We start from the raw sequence: 14,583 nt of genomic DNA, 5'->3' as shown, positions 1-14,583 counted from the left end.
ACCTTTCTCTGAACGAGCAGCATTCTCATTTCATGTTGAACAGCAAATTTCCCATCCATTCTTCTATAGCTTCTCATTGCTCCTTAAATCATTCAAGGAATATGCATTACTGAAAAACAGTGGAAGATTTAATGAAGTCTAACTGACAGCTTTTCCATAATAACATGAATCAAATGAAAGATTAATATTAACAGAAACTGTTGGAAATATTCAGCAGGATAAGCAGTGCTAAAATGGCACTTGTTCACTTTATGAAACCAAATTGCATGCAACATAGTAACAACTAACCTTCACATCGCCACACTCCTGCTAAACAAAAGTAAATAAAGGACTCACTATTGAAAATTATGGCAGCCAAGATACCCATCACTAAGAAGGCTACCAAGCATATGAGAATATTAGGGATTGGCATCTTGTCAATTATTATACTGAGTGCATGGTGTTTTCTGTCACTCTGTCATCTGTTAGAAAAATTATTTTATGGATCCAAATTTTAGATTAGATTACCTACAGTGTGGAAACAGGTCCTTTGGCCCAACAAGCCCACACCGACCCTTCGAAGAGTAACCCACCTGGACCCATTTGCCTCTGACTAACACACCTAACATTATGGGCAATTTAGCATGGTCAATACAACGGACCTGCACATCTTTGGATTGTGGGAGGAAACCCACGCAGACATGGGGAGAATGTACAAACTCCACACAGACAGTCACCCAAGGCTGGAATTGAACCTGGGACCCTGGCACTGTGAGGCAGCAGTGCTAATCACTGAGCCACCGTGAATATAGGAGCTGGGAGGTCATGTTGCGGCTGTACAGGACATTGGTTAGGTCACTTTTGGAACACTGCATGCAATTCTGGTCTCCTTCCTATTGGAAGGATGTTATGAAACTTGAAAAGGTTTACAAGGATGTTGCCAGGGTTGGAGGATTTCAGCTACAGGGAGGCTAAATTGGCTGGGGCTGTTTGCCCTGGAGGTTCGGAGGCTGAGGGGTGACCTTATAGATGTTTATAAAATCATGAGGGGCATAGATAAGATAAATAGACAAAGTCTTTCCCCTGGGGTGGGGGAGTCCAGCACTAGAGGGCATAGGTTTAGGGTGAGAAGGGAAAGATATAAGAGACCTAAGGAGCAACTTTTTCATGCAGAGGGTTGAGAGGGTATGGGATGAGCTGTAAAGAAGTGGTGGAGGCTGGTACAATTACAGCATTTAAAAGGCATCTGGATGGGTATATGAATAGGAAGGGTTTAGCGGAATATGGGCTAACTGCTGGCAAATGGGACTAGATTAGGTTAAGTTATCTGGTCGGCATGGACGAGTTGGACCAAAGGGTCTGTTTCCATACTGTACATCTCTATGACTATGAATCCTGAGCAAGCTTCTCAGAGTTGAAACTGAAACTAGAATTTCCAAATGAAGCTTGCAGGGTCCTTGCAATATTTTCTTTGACTCCCACATTGCGGAGTCAAGCTTTCCACAGAAGATTCACTTTGGTAACCGACTGCCATTTGTGACTGTCTCACTATAGATGAGAATGCTTGATATGCTAACTGAAATGAGCACTTCAGTTTCTAATATCGTTTTATCATCTGATCTCCAAAGTTTCAGCAAATAGATCAAGTGAAGTTGGTTGAAGTTACTGGTATGAAGCTAGGGAGAACAGGGTGAACAAGACAATTAATTTAAGTTGTTGCATGCATTGGAGAACATGCTATACTGCGTACCCAGCTCTGCAAAGTGTTTGACAAAATAGAAATCATGAAATCCTGAACTGGACTTGACTCAAATTGGGAAGCTTCCTGTCCATGTGATAGCTGAATTCAATGCCAGTTTTCAATGAAGACAGCAGAGAGCATGACAAGAAATAAAACATACTGAAAAGGATAGGTATGACCAAGCAACCCCGATTAACTCCATTAGTGAGTGAAAATAGGTCAAAAGACTCACCAACTACCAGGAGATCTCCAAGAATGCCATCATGGATTTGTCAAATCATCACTGTGGCTCAGTGGTTAGCCCTGCTGCCTCACAGCACCAGGGACCTGGGTTCTATTCCAGTCTCAGGAAACTGTGTGGAGTTTGCACGTTGTCGCAGTGTCTGCGTGGGTTTCCTCCCACAATCCAAAAATGTGCAGGTTAGGTGAATTAGCCATGCTAAATTTCCCATAATGTTCAGGGATGTGTAGGCTAGGGAATTAGCCAGGGGTAAACATAGGGTAGGGGAATGAGTCTGGGTGGGTTACTCTTCCGAGGGTCTGTGTGGACTTGTTGGGCCGAAGGGCCTGTTTCCACACTGTAGGGATTCTAATGCTAATATCGTGATGAATTTCTCTGGTCAGCTGAATTCCTACATAACCTTCCAAAGGGCTTCATAGTTCAATGTCAAAGGTATTGGTCACATCAAAAAACGTGGAGTAGAGGTCCATGTTCTGTTCTGATATTTCTCCTGCAACTGTTTAACCGCAAAACTATGTCAATCTTTCTTGATATTTTCCAAAACTGTACCGATTCTTCAGTAGCAGGTTCTGGTCAACAAGTTGATTACAAGTGTTCAGAAGGATCCTGACAAATATTTTAGTGGTACATGCAGTGAGATTTCTCTGATTATTGAGAGTGGTTTGTTCCTTTCCAATTGTACAGATGGTAATGAAGACATCTTTGTATTTTTGCAAAACGATTCCTTGGTTCAATATCACATAGACAAAGTGTTCAGTAAACTTCTTAACCAGGCATTGACTCCTAGCATTAATTTTGTAGACCTCAGCTGGAATAGCATCTGATCCTTGAGCTTTGAGGATAGACAAGTAGTAAATTAAATTCCTAATTTCTAACAATTGATAGCTTAGTGTAGCATGGAAGGGAGCCATTTTGACCACTGTGACTGTATCTGCTCTTTTGATAAGCAATCCAGTTAATCCAAATGTGCACTCTTTTCCATGTCCTTCCCCTAAATATTTGTACTTCAAATATTTATCAGATTCCCTTTTCAAGGTTGCATTAAAGCTGTGTGTATCACACACAGGTAGTGCATTACAAACCCTAAAACGTGATGAATAAAAACATTTTTAACTTCGCTTCTGATTCTTTTGCCAATGAAAAGGTCTGAATATAAACACTTCAGCCACTGGATATAGTTTCTTTGCTTAATCTATCCAAACCTTTCTTGGTTTTAAATATCTTGATCAAATATTCTCTTACCTTTGATTGCATGAAACAGAATAGCATCAGTCTTTCTCTCTATTCACACAAATACGATCACAACATTTAACAAGCTATATTTTCATGCAAAAATATAGCAGCTGCCTGCTTCCCATCCTCAACATCAGGTTCTCCTGCCAGCACACTCAATATACAAACAGTAGAGACACTTACATCTACTCCATTGTAATTCTTTGGCCATGAGTTTTTGAAAGTAAAACACACATTTACAAGCTTTGTGTAAGAGGTAAAGCTGCTGGGCGAGACCTGTGCAACAACTTCAACCAGGTTACCCCAAATAATTAATGTAATGCTGCAAATCAACTGTAGACTCTAAATGTATAATGAAATCAATATCACTATGCAAAAAACAACTAAAGCATTGGTTCAGAAAAGAGCTAGAATTATTTTATGCATGAATAATGAAGGATGGAAATGCGGAGGATGGGACTCAGTAGCAGCTAAAACTGAGATTACAGAGATTTGAGGACTGAAGGCAAAGAGAAGGATGCAGATATCAGGAGGGGTGAAGGATTTGAAAACAAGAATAATCTTCAATTTAAAAGCAGACTGGAACATTAACGCAGTAATGGATGAATAAGATGATTCAACTTAGTTTTCACACAGAGTTTTCAATGAAGTTGAGCACTGAAATAGATCCAAGTCTTGAATCAATAGAGATGCAAATAAATGATCAACAGATGAGGCACCAACAATGACAGGCAATTTTATTGAGATAATTGTCAGTCAGAGTGGAAGAGAGGTGAGAAACTCACTTCAGAGACATATAGGATGCCAAGGATGGTCATGTGTTTTTCTGACCGGAAATCTGTGACCAGTGGTGTTCCACAGGGGTCAGTGCCAGGACCCCGGTTATTTGTAATATACAGAAATTATCTGGAGGAGAATGGAGGTGGTCTGATGAGTAAGTTTGTAGATGACACAAAGATTGGAGGAGCTGCGGATTGTAAGGCCAGAAGGTCCAACAGGGTATAGATGGGCTGGAGACTTGGGCAACATCTTGGAAGGTCTAATGTCAGCAACAAGTGTACAGTAAATGTCAGGGCCTGCAGAAACATCAACATAGAGGGATCTAAGCATCCTGGTGCACGGTTCCCTGAAATTGGTAACAGAAGTGGATATAGTGGTCAAAAAGGAATATTGCATGCTTACCTTCATCGGTCAAGGAACAGAGTATAAAATTTGGCAAGTTATACTACAGATATACAGAACTTTACTAAGACCCCATTTGGAATACAGCACACAGTTCTGGGTGCCACACTACCAGAAGGATGAAGAGACTTTGGAAACGGTACAGAAAAGGTTGACCAGGATGTTGCCTGATTTGGAGAATATTAGCTACAAGGAGGGATTAGACATACTTAGAATCACAGAAACAGACCCTTTGTCCAACACGTCCACGCCGACCAGATATCCCAACCTTATCTAGTCCCATTTAACAGCACTTGGCCCATATCCCTCTCAACCCTTCCTATTCATATACCCATCCAGATGCCTTTTAAATATTGCAGTTTACCAGCCTCCTCCACCTCATTCCATACATGCACCACCCTCTGCGTGAAAAAGTTGCCCCTTAGTTCTCTTTTATATCCTTCCCCTCTCACCCTAAACCTATGCCCTCTAGCTCTGGACTCCCCCACCCCAGGGAAAAGACCTGGTCTGACTTGTTTTGTTTTCACCTGAACTTCAGAGGCTGAAGGGTGACCGGATAGATGTTTACAAAATTATGAGTGGCATGCATCAACTGGATAGTTGGGAGTCTTCTTCCCTGGGTAGAAATATCAATTACTAGGGCACACAGGCTTAAGATAAAAGAGGGACAGTTTAAAGATCAAAGCCAATTTTTTTTCCAAACAGAGGGTGGTAATTGCTTGGAATGAGTTGCCACAGGAAGTGTGCTAGCAGATACAACAGCAATGTTTAACAGACATCTTAACAGATACATGAATGTGCAGAGATTAAAGTGATGAGAACTGTAACTATAAGATTGTTAGTTTGGAAAGGTGTCATGCGTTGGTGCAGAGTTGGTGGGCCAAAGCGCCTATTCCTGTGTTGTACTGTTCTTTGCTCATTTAAAGGAATAAGCAGCCAAATCAACATTTACTTCCTCCAACACCAACATTCAGTGACAGCAATGTATATCACCCAGAAGATGCAACTACAGCAATTCACAAAGGGTCCACCATTAATACCTTCCACAGCAACAGTCCCTATCATTTAAAAAGACAAGGGTAGCAGAAGCACTTGAACGGCATCACCTACAATTTTCCATCCAAGCCACATGCTATCCTGACTTGGAACTATATCACCATTTCTTCTCTGACGCAGTGTCAAGACTTGGAAACAACAAACTTCCTAACAACACTATGCGAGTACCAACATATACCATATACACTGCAGCAGTTCAAAAGGCAGCTCATCACCGTCTTCTCAACAGCAACAAACAAAAGGCAACAAATGTTGGTATTGCCAGCAATATCCACAACCCATAAATATGAAAAAAAAATTGCCCCTCAAGTTATCTTGAATTGGTGGTTTTCTTACTCAGCCTTCCAGGTGGTTTGATGGAACAAAGTAACTCACTTGACTACTTCAAAGAGTAGTTTAACGTCAAGCACAATGGCATGAGATTGATTCATATTTAGACCATTCCAAGGAACATTTGTAAACTAGTTGGATGTTTAAATAACAATGTGACAATTTTATGACCAATTTTATAATTTGCATATAAACATTACACAATAGCCTAAGTGGCTCATTTTGAAACAAGTCCACATGCCATTTCACATGCGCACAATTTGATGGATTTTGTTTATAATACCTCATAACTGGATGAAATTGATATATATCAATATGTACTTTATATCTGTTCCAGTGTCTATCTACTACTACCAAAAAAATTAATAACTAACCAATGAAACTAAATGGCTTTCACTTCAATATTAAACTACGCATTAAAATGCAACAATTGCTCAATAAGTGCTGCCAAATATTCTATCTCCCTAGCTTGATTAAATGGTATTCTTTTCTTTCCTGATAATTCCCAACTCAAGCTTGCATGCAGCACCTTATGTGACAGAAGTCCACTGCTACTTCAGAGTCTGGAGGCAAAGCCCGGTCTGCTCTGTTTGAAGGACTGTAATACTGAACGTTTTCTTTTATTTTCTAATTTATTCCTAATATTATGTGTCTAGGTTCCTTGTATGTAAGATGGCACAAAGGTTTATAATACTAATATTGCTAATTTATTCCTACAATCTGGTACCGTTGTATTTTTGTACCTAAGATGACAGTGTAAGTTGTGCCTTTGTAAATTTTTCACTGCACTCATGTGAGAACAGGACAATGAACCTAATTCTAAAAGTGGGATCTCCTTCATTCAAGAGAGAAATCCACATTTATAGACATTGGATGAGGGTAACATTAAACTCAGCTTTATCCTCACTCTTGTTGAAAAAATTCACCTTGTTAATTTTAGTAATATTTTCAAAGATAGACAGCAGCTTGAACCTATGTACTAGTGACAGTCACTCATCTCTCTCAGTAGCAATGCAGGAAAATTAGTTTTTTTGTTAAATGGTAATTGTGACAAAAAGTGTGTGTCACAATTACCATTTAACAAAAAAACTAATTCCTTCCTTGAATGAAAAGCAAACTAGTAAAAAGGGAGCATTATTGAAGCATATTCTTTAGAAATTATGAACAAAATTCCAAAAGCCACAAGAGCTGCTGAGCACAGAACCTCAATTCACGTTATATGAAACTGATGTGCATCATACCATCTAGTATCACTACTCTCAGAGTTTGAAAGCATTCAAAAATAACTGCACTTTCCACTCAGATGTCAAACACTCCAAAGTATAGCTAAAGACACAAACGAGAGAGTTAGTGTGGATGATATGATTTGCATTTGGTTTTCGATACTGAGGTCTGATAGGTTTTTGAAAAGTATATTGAAATAATAGATTTCAAACATGGAGAGAGTTTGCACACTTGAGAATTGTCCAATAATTCAGAGGAGGTCAGACATACAGTCTTCAATTTAAATTCAGTAACAGTGAGTGACTGTTGAATCATGTGGAATTCTCCTGTGGGGCAATTTTGATCACTTCCAATATTCACCTGGCCAGTCAAGAGCCAGTATTAGAACATAGAAAATAGATTATTGCACATGATCACTAAACCCAGATGGAATAAAAAAACTGGGCTCAAACATCCATAAACTTTCACTTAGAAAGCATGAGAACAAAACTGGGGACAAACTAGATTAATATTTCTTCACTGATAACAGTTTTCTACAAGGATTTCCAAAATTGCAGTGCTGCCCAGAGCTTAATTTGCTTCAAAACCTAGAGTTAAACATGCTGTAAAATATTTTGAGTGAAGACTGCTCTGTCAGTTCAAATTAAACCCATCATCACATATTACATCATTAACCCATAGTATACAGTAGTACCACTTAGTTTAAAGTTTTCACTCCATTTTCACTTTTTATTTGTAAGAATAATATCCAATGCTTAGCGTTTGTCACGGCTCAAGCTTTCACTTGCCTAGCATTATCTATTACTGAAATCCTACTAATGCCAGATTATATTACACTTATTTCAGTATACATCTCTAATCTGTTTTGACTGGAACATGCCCACACTTCCTTTATGGGAACATGCCGAAAATCTACAGTCCAGTTTGAAACATTACTTCAACAGTAACAAAAACTACAACAAAAAAATCTGGTTTGTTCAATTCAAATACTTTTGTTTAATCAAACACCTTTGTTTAATCAAACACTTTAAATAAAGGACTACATAATGATAACATCAGAACAAAGGCAAAGAATTGCTCAAAATGTATTAATTCTGACTTGCGCAGGTAGAACACCTGGGATTTTGTTTTCAGGTGCTAATATAAGATAAACATTGGCTCCAATTTGAAAACTGAGCCATTAGAGATTGTCTTAGCTACGTTAATCACTTACTGAGTTTGTCCAATGAGTAGCAAAGCAAATGTACAAGCCTTGATTCTCAGTCTGCACTACATCAGCTGATCTCAACCACTACATATGTAAAGGCATTGGAATTGGCCTCAGCACTCCAGGTTAGAGGGGCAGATTAAAAAAAAGACAGGCTTGCTACTCATGCCTTTAAACTTCACAGAAATGCATATGTGGACATTCATGTTGGGTTTCAGTTGCCACAATATTTGAATAAGATAAAATACTAGAAAGCTACACTTTACATCAGCAAAGAGCCAATACCACAGTAGAGTGGGAGATAATTTGTGCTTATATTTAACAGCTGCAGTCATTAAAATTCCTAAACCAAATTAAAGGCTTAACCAAAACTTAATAAAGTAATCAGAATGCAATGAGCATGCGACTATACAAAGATACACGGCATATATAATTTAATATGCCAGAAGTGGGAGTGACCTAAGTTCCTCAATGTAAAAACAACAGAAAGCATCAGAATTGTTACCTTGAAGGTAAGAACCTAGTTAAAAAGTTAAAGAATGCCTGGTATTTACTGCCACTAGAAATAAACAGAGAACCAAATGACAATTAATATTACCAGCCAAGTCATGAAGAAAATGCTTGCATAAGTCTCGGGGATTGTTTCTTAACTGTAATGTGCAGCTTTGCCAAAGAATGCAGGACAAAGCAAAGGTGCGAGCGAAGGGAAGAGCGAGGAAATAAAGAACAGATAAAAATTGCATTCTAATCTCATTAGGAAAATTGGGAAAAATATGCATTCAAAAATTAATTTGCAAAAGACACAAAAAAACGTATGTTTTAAATTTCAAAACAATACCCCTCAATCAATTAAACAATAAAACTGAACTTGTCAAAATTACAGTGACAAATGTACATTATAAAACATCTCCCATTTATTACTTGGATAGGTCCCATATTGTAAACACTGAATTTTTCACAATTCTTTTCAGAAATCTTCTGCAAATTTACTATTTTAGCACAGAAACTATCAAAGCTCAATCCAGTTCTCACTGGGCCACCTCCTATGTGTCAAGATTAGAGTGGTGCTGGAAAAGCACAGCAGGTCAGGCAGCATCCAAGGAGCAGGGATATCGACGTTTCGGGCAAAAGCCCTACAATCAGGAATGAGGGGCATTCCTGATGAAGGTCTTTTGCCTTAAACGTCGATATCCCTGCTCCTCAGATGCTGCCTGACATGCTGTGCTTTTCCAGCACCACTCTAATTTCCAGCATCTGCAGTTCCCACTTCTGCCACCGCCTATGTGTACTTTTCCATGAGACACAGTAGACAGCAATTCGGACTGATATTCCAATTTTTTGAACCAAGGACATGACGACCAAGTTCAGTACCCAAAAGCATTCTCAGCTTAAATTAATTAACTCACCACAAATGATAAGGGCAAGATAAATGTATTAGTAACTACAGGCAGCATCTACATGTCGGAGGACTCCCAATTCTTTTAATGCAAGTTTTATATTGATACAGCAATTAAATTTAACACACTGAATTACAGTAATATGGCCACATTACAGCAAACTCGAAGCTTAAAATTTCAACTGGTCTTCAACAATTATTTTGTAATCAATTGTTGGAGCCATCCACAGATTTTAAAATGTCACTTGCCTTCTCCATAGTTGCCTGCTTCACTGGGAATGTCAAAGAAAAACATTTCATAAAAACACATGCCCTACTACACAATCTTAGGGATGAAATTTGACATGATCTTTGCATCTCTCAGAATACTTTTCCGAGATCAAATTAAATCATCACCAACAGAATTCAGGTCTGCTAAACCAATACCAGTCAAAGCAATACTGGCTAAGAATGAATCAACTAAAACTATTTCTCAGGTTGTTTTTCAACAAATTGTAGGTAACAATCCAGAGGAGCTTGATTTATAAAATCTGTGGAGAATAGCAACAAATCTAGCATGTAAATTGGAACAAACTATACAAAAATATTCCTCAGACTATATATGTAGCTTTAACATTAAGGCCTATGCAATACTTTCTGGTTTGCCAAATGTGCACACCTTAGCAGGAACAGTGCTTCGGAGGCACTGAAAGAGGAAGAGGGGTAATACAGAAATACAGAAGGAAAGAACTCCTTTACACACAAATGAATGAATGAAAGCCAACAAACAGTCTGTTCTGATATAAGGCGATAGTTCCATTCCCTTGCGATCCTGCGTTGTAAGAAAACCGCGTAACAGCAGCACCATTTAAACCAACGACACCGGAATCACATTATAGCCAATACAGGTAAGCAAAGTTCACATTCAACAAATAATGGTCTTACATTCTTCAATCGCGTTATTGCCAATTCGTGTGTCCTAAGTCAGCAGATATTGACCAGAATGTCTGGTTGGTACATAATAAATTGATCACTTGTATTCTTGAGTTCAGTGGCAGTAAGCACAGCGGTGCACCAGTGCTGTGTATCATACAGTAATACGATGAAAATTCAAGTGGCCACTTTCATCCAAATTAGAACAAGAAGAAAAGCATCAAGTTCATACAATCAGTTCATTGGCACGAAACAGCGGGTATCAAATAGAGAAGTAGGAAGACAAGTAAATAGTCACTGGAGCATACCCAGGGCAACATTCAAAACAAACATCAATGCAAGTCACCTCACCAGCATGCAAAAGTGGGAAAAGACCATAATTCAGGTAGTTTGTTTGTTAAAATGCTGCAAATAGCCTTTCCACAACAATCAATGCATCAAATTAGAATATAGGCAAAAGTAAGGACAGCAAATGCTGGAAATTTAGAGTCGAGCGTGTGTTGTTGGAAAAGCAAAGCAGGTCAAGCAGCATCCGAGGAGAATCGACTTTTCAGGTTTCCTGACGAAGGGCTTTTGCCCGAAACATCAAACCTCCTGCTCCTCGGACGCTGCGTAACCTGCTGTGCTTTTCCAGCACCACACTCTCGACTCAGATTAGAATATGTTAACATACAACCAACAGGAGTAGGGCATTCAGCCCCTTGAACTTGCTCCATCATTCAATGAGATCATGGCTGGTCTGATTGTAACCACAAATCTGCATTCCTGACTGCCTTAGCTTGCACACCCTTACTTATCAAGAATCCATCTTGCTCTGCCTTATAAATACTCATCTTTTCAGAAAGAGCAGTCCAAGGATGCTCAATATTGACCATTTTGCATTTTAAATGATCAGTTCTTAGTTTTTAAACAGTAACCCCAGTTCTCGATTCCCTCATCAGAGGAAATATCCTCTCCACATCTGCCCTGCCAAATCCCCTCATGCTTTGCATGTTTCAATCATTAACAAGGTGTAATTAAATAAACACTCATTATGAAGGTATTTTATGAAGGTTCAGTTGACAGCGAGTGGACAGTGAAGAAAGATAAACTGATTGGGATCAAGAGGTAAGAGATAGCAATGCTGAAGAGAATAGCTCCAGGGGTTTGTGGAGGGGAGGGATGGGAGTGGACTGCTCATATTAAACTCAAGTACATTTACATAAAGAGTTGGAAATATTTATTTTAGTAATATGACATCCAATGAAAAAAAAGGCTGAAGAATAAGATAAAGGCAGCTGATGTTATTGTTCCAATGCATACAAATGTTCAGATGTACAAATCCAGGAGCTGGAAACAAAAACTAGAAAGTTCATATTTTGAATATTATGTTTGAAATTTTAAATTTCATTATTTCACAAAAGATCTGCAAAAATATTTAAATCCTTTATTAGCAGGACAACTACAAAGATCAGTTCAGTTTAACTGGCAAAAGTTTCGGTGAATGCTACTAAGTGATGTAATATCACAGTAATGGAATCCGAGTTCAAAACAAGTGTCCATAGAATAACGTTAATGAGACTGGATGAAAAGTTCGCCTTCAGGGATAGGTTTTATTAATCGTGCAGCACCAGCGCGAAGAAACTTTTCTTTAATTAAACAAAGCTTTGCTTACTTTATAGTTTGATTTTGCAGCTCTTATTAAAAGCAAGCAGGTAAACAAAAAAAAGCGACGAGGCAGTGTTCTAACAACTGACCCCTGTAATAGTAAAGGTGAAGTATGTTCCCACCACAAACATAACGGGGGGAGGAGGGAAAGGGAGAGAATGTGGAGAGTGCACGGCGATGCTTCCCAGCCCATCCTCGGAAGCCCCACCGCTGCCACTTGTTTACACGATCCACTCTCTGGCCACGATAAGCCCTGGGCCTTCACTTCCCAGAGCGAGATCTCTCTCCTAAACACGGCGGCGTTAACTGAAGGTAGAGGTAGAGAGAGAGAGAGAGAGAGAGAGCGACGGAGCCGGCCTGTTGATATCACCATCCCCAGGCCTTGGATTTAAAGGCGGCCTCAGTAACACCGACCCCAACCGCCTCCCTCAAACAACAAACTGACAGCTCCGCCAGCACAGGAAATCATGCCCCTCGCCGACTTCCCACCGCTTGGCCCCAACCATCATAAGGCCCGAGGGAGCGGCCAACCCAGAGCCGGCAGCTGCTCAGACACCGACACAACTCCGCACCTACCTTTGCCTTTACTTTTGCGCCATCTTGGATCCACTTGTCAGCGTCCCCCGAGGCATTGTGGGAGGCTGGCCCACTGCGCCTGCGCGAGCTCTTCCAGGGGAGCGCACCCTTAAAAAAGATATCCACAACAGCAGCAGGTAAACGGCTGGAGCAGGTGAGGGGCTGGGACAGGGGCAGCAGGTGAAGGGTTGGAGCTGGGGCAGGGGCAGTAGGTGAAGGACTGGAGTAGGTGAGTGGCTGGGGCAGTAGGTGAAGGGTTGGAGCAGGTGAAGGGTTGGAGTAGGTGAGGGATTGGGGCAGCAGGTGAGGGGCTAGGACAGCAGGTGAAGGGTAGTAGCCACAGGCTAGAGCAGAAATAACTGAGACAGGTGAAATGAAGTCGCAGCTGAAGTGGTGGCAGGGGCTCTCTACTTCCAATCTCTTTCTCTAACTTACTGCAGGCATAATTAATTAAAATGTGACTTTTGAAAACAATGTACATTGGATGTCAAGACTACTGGCCAGGTCAATGTCTATCCTTTATAGCCCTCAAGAAGGTGGTGAATTGAGTTTTTTTTTCAATCTCTGCAGTCTATGAGGTGTACAGAATCCACAGTGCTGTTAGGGAGAGAGTAGAGCTGGATATATGTTTGAGGGCAATGGAGAATGGGGCTAGCTGGGTAGGTATTTAGGAAGTTGAAATTCTATGATTTCAGGATTTTGGTGAAGTGGTGCTGAAAGATACATTTTCAAACCAGAATAGTTTATTTCTTGGAGGGGGATTTTCAGGTTAAGATCTCAGATTTGGAATGTGCTATCAAAGGAGCCTTGGTGAATTAGAGCAGTGAATCCTGAAGATAGTGCACACTGTTTTGGTAATGAAGCAAGTTAATCTATATATATCTGTACATGAATAAGTCACATTATATATTTCCAACAATTTAAAAATGATTTCCAGCAGAGAAGCAGGCAATTCATTATAATATGTTCAAACTGGGGAGACACTGGCATCATAGTAATGTCACTGGACCAGTATTCCAGAGGCCCAGCATAATGCTTCAGAGTAGTGGTCGCCAAGCCTTTCATACATAAGATCACTGAGAGTTTTGAGAAGATTTGTAGCTCAGTTTAAGGTTCTAGATGTAGGTTTGCTTGCTGAGCTGGACGGTTTGTTTTTCAGATGTTTCGTCACCATACTAGGTAACATCTTCGGTGAGCCTCTGGATGAAGCACTGGTGGTGTAGCCTGTTTCTATTTATATATTTGGGTTTCCTTGGGTTGGTGATGCCATTTCTTGTGGTGACATTATTTCTTGTTCTTTTTCTCAGGGGGTGGTAAATGGTGGTAAAAAGTCAATGTGTTTGTTGATAGAGTTCCAGTTGGAATGCCATACTTCTAGGAATTCTCGTGCGTGTCTCTGTTTGGCTTGTCCTAGGCTGGTTCTGATGTCCCAGTCTAAATGGTGTCCTTCCTCATCTGTATGTAAAGATACTAGTGAGAGTGGGTCAAGTCTTTTTGTGGCTAGTTGTTGTTCGTGTATCCTGTAGGCTAGTTTTCTGCCTGTTTGTCCAATGTAGTGTTTGTTACAGTTCTTGCAAGGTATTTTGTAAATGGCATTCGTTTTGCTTGTTGTTTGTATAGGGTCTTTCAAGTTCATTAGCTGCTGTTTTAGTGTGTTGGTGAGTTTGTGGGCTACCATGATGCCAAGGGGTCTGAGTAGTCTGGCATTCTGGATCAGTGGTGCTGGAAGAGCACAGCAATTCAGGCAGCATCCAACGAGCAGCGAAATCGACGTTTCGGGCAAAAGCCCTTCATCAGGAATAAAGGCAGAGAGCCTGAAGCGTGGAGAGATAAGCTAGGGGAGGGTGGGGGTGGGGAGA

General features: G+C 40.2%; 1 protein-coding gene across 5 annotated transcripts in view; it reads right to left on the bottom strand.

Moving 5' to 3' along the window:
* helz (helicase with zinc finger) overlaps positions 1-12,789 on the bottom strand; it is a 273,673-nt gene extending 260,884 nt beyond the window's left edge. For all 5 annotated transcript variants that reach the window (XM_043715064.1, XM_043715069.1, XM_043715066.1 and 2 more), the window contains exon 1: positions 12,725-12,789. The gene's annotated coding sequence lies outside the window, so the exon portion shown is untranslated. The remainder of the gene's footprint in view (positions 1-12,724) is intronic.
* Between the last annotated feature and the right edge of the window lie 1,794 nt (positions 12,790-14,583).

This window comes from Chiloscyllium plagiosum, chromosome 24 (assembly GCF_004010195.1).
Source record: "Chiloscyllium plagiosum isolate BGI_BamShark_2017 chromosome 24, ASM401019v2, whole genome shotgun sequence".
Taxonomy (NCBI): domain Eukaryota; kingdom Metazoa; phylum Chordata; class Chondrichthyes; order Orectolobiformes; family Hemiscylliidae; genus Chiloscyllium; species Chiloscyllium plagiosum.
The sequence above is the reverse complement of the archived record's forward strand: the minus strand, read 5'-3'. Positions and strand labels throughout refer to the sequence as shown.